The sequence below is a fragment of the Arachis hypogaea genome, chromosome 16 (assembly GCF_003086295.3).
Source record: "Arachis hypogaea cultivar Tifrunner chromosome 16, arahy.Tifrunner.gnm2.J5K5, whole genome shotgun sequence".
Lineage (NCBI taxonomy): Eukaryota > Viridiplantae > Streptophyta > Magnoliopsida > Fabales > Fabaceae > Arachis > Arachis hypogaea.
The window spans coordinates 94,471,255-94,473,791 of NC_092051.1; the positions used below are offsets into that span (position 1 = coordinate 94,471,255).

Consider the following 2,537-nt stretch of genomic DNA (forward strand, 5'->3'; position numbering starts at 1 on the left):
TCAAGAAGACCCCAATCAACATTTAACCACCTTCCTAAGAATATGTGACACAGTGAAGTCTAATGGTGTTCATCCTGACACCTATAGACTGCTCTTATTCCCATTCTCACTCAAGGACAAGGCAGCCAAGTGGCTGGAATCTTTCCCAAGGGAAAGCTTGATAACTTGGAAAGATGTGATAAACAAATTCTTAGCAAGATTTTACCCTCCTCAAAGAATCAATAGGCTGAGAGCTGAGGTCCAAACTTTCACGCAACAAGATGGTGAAACTTTGTATGAAGCATGGGAGAGATTTAAGGACCTCACAAGGAGGTGTCCACCTGACATGTTCAACGAATGGGTGCAGCTGCACATTTTCTATGAAGGGCTCTCTTATGAGTCAAAGATGGCCGTAGACCATTCATCCGGAGGATCCTTGAACAAGAAGAAAACCATTGAGGAGGCTATAGATGTCATTGAAACAGTAGCAGAGAACGACTACTTCTATGCTTCCGAAAGAAGGAACACAAGAGGAGTAATAGAGCTAAACAATGTAGATGCTCTGTTGGCCCAAAACAAGCTCATTACCCAGCAGCTGGCTGACCTCACCAAGAAGATGGAGAGGAACTAAGTAGCAGCAATCTCAACTTCATTAACAACCCAATAAGGAGTGAATGAAGAAGTAGAGGGTAGTCAGGAGCAAGCCAACTACATTGGGAATTCACCAAGGCAAAACTATGATCCATACTCCAAGACCTACAACCCTGGATGGAGAAACCACCCAAACTTTGGGTGGAGAAGTCAGCAAGATCAAAACCAAGACCAGAGACGTTACAACTCCAACAACAATGCAGCTCACCAACAATTCACACAGAGGACATCTCAACACCCCCACAACAACACTTCTCCACACGCCTATCAAAACCAAAACATCACATCTGCTCCGAATCACCCATCAATTGATGACAAGCTCTCTAAGATTGAAACCTTACTTGAAGGAATATGCCAAGAGATTCAAGAAAATAAGGTGTTCAAAGAGGAGGTGCGAGCCAATATTAAGAACCAGGGAGAGACCATTAGGAAGCTGGAATTCCAAGTGGGATGTTTAGCTGAGAAGATTCCCAAACTTACTGATAGCTTCCCAAGTGACACGGAGAAAAACCCCAAAGGAGAAGCAAAGAAAGTAAGATGGGAAGATTGCAAAATGGTCACTACAAGTGATCAAGAGACTGAAGACAAGCAAGGGAAACTTTTCAAACAACCTGAAGACAACTCAACAAAAGAGGAGGATAGAGATCACCAAGAACCAGAAATCTCACAACAAGAGCTGCTGAAGCTCTATGCACCCTTCCCTCAATTGCTCAATGGTGCTGTGGGAAAGAGAATATACTCAAGGTTCCTAGACTTGTTTGCATCTCTGCATGTAAACATACCATTCATCAAGGCAATTCAACAAATGCCTGCATTCATCAAGTATATGAAGGAACTTCTTCCCAGGAAAAGCTCACTCAAAGGAGGCCAAACTATAGTGATGAACAAGGAATGTAGTGCCCTTATTCAACCTGAGTTGCCTACAAAAAGAAGAGACCCAGGGAGTTTTCACATCCCTTGTGCCATAGGTGAAACTATGTTCGATAGAGCACTATGTGATTTGGGGGCCAGCATCAACTTACTGCCCTTATCCTTGGTGAAGAGGCTGCAGATCAATGAGATAATGCCCACAGATGTAATCATCAGACTGGCTGACAAAACTCAAAAGCAAGCAATAGGAGTGGTGGAAAATGTGTTGCTAAAGGTTGGGAAATACTTTCTCCCAATAGACTTTGTCATTCTGGACATGGAAGAGAGTCACACTCACCCAATCATATTGGGAAGACCATTCCTAGCTACGGCCAGAGCACTTATCGATGTAGAGAAAGGGGAGCTAATATTGAGAATCCATGATGAACGACTCAGCTTCAATGTTTTCAAACTCTCACAAGAAACAGATCAAAAGGACAAGGAACTAAGCACAGATGATAATGAGACACTGAAAGAGGAAACAAGCACTAAAGCACAGCCAGTTCATTCTGAGATCCCCTTAATTGATAAACAAGGAAAACAGCAATTGCCACAGCTCAAGGAAAAGTTGGAGGAACCTAAACCTCTAGAGGCAGGTGAAGACAGCATCACAACTCCTTTAGAAAAAGAGGTCACCGAGGGCAAGGTAACCTCAAAAGAAACAAAGAAGAAGGTACCAAGGAGGTGGAGGAACAAGAAGATCCCTACGGAAGACTTCTCTCCAGGGGATAGAGTTATCTCAGCCTACTTCCCAGATATTCCCCCTAATCTCCCCACTGTACCATCTCAGTTACCTAATGTCTTTACTATCAACAGAGTTCTCTCCCTGGAACATGTAGAAATCATTGATCCAACCAATGGATACAAGTCCACAGCAAGAGGGGAAGACTTTAAGCACTACCAACCACCCTGATGAGGGAAAAACGTCAAGCTAGTGACGCTAAAGAAGCGCTTCATGGGAGGCAACCCATGTTTTATATGTTTTTAGAAAATAGTGA

General features: G+C 43.3%; 1 non-coding gene across 1 annotated transcript; it reads right to left on the minus strand.

Annotated features, from left to right (window-relative positions):
* Window positions 1-223: 223 nt before the first annotated feature.
* LOC112759865 (small nucleolar RNA R71) lies at window positions 224-327 on the minus strand. Its single transcript, XR_003180330.1, has one exon. It is a non-coding gene; the product is annotated as a small nucleolar RNA R71 (small nucleolar RNA).
* Window positions 328-2,537: the final 2,210 nt, after the last annotated feature.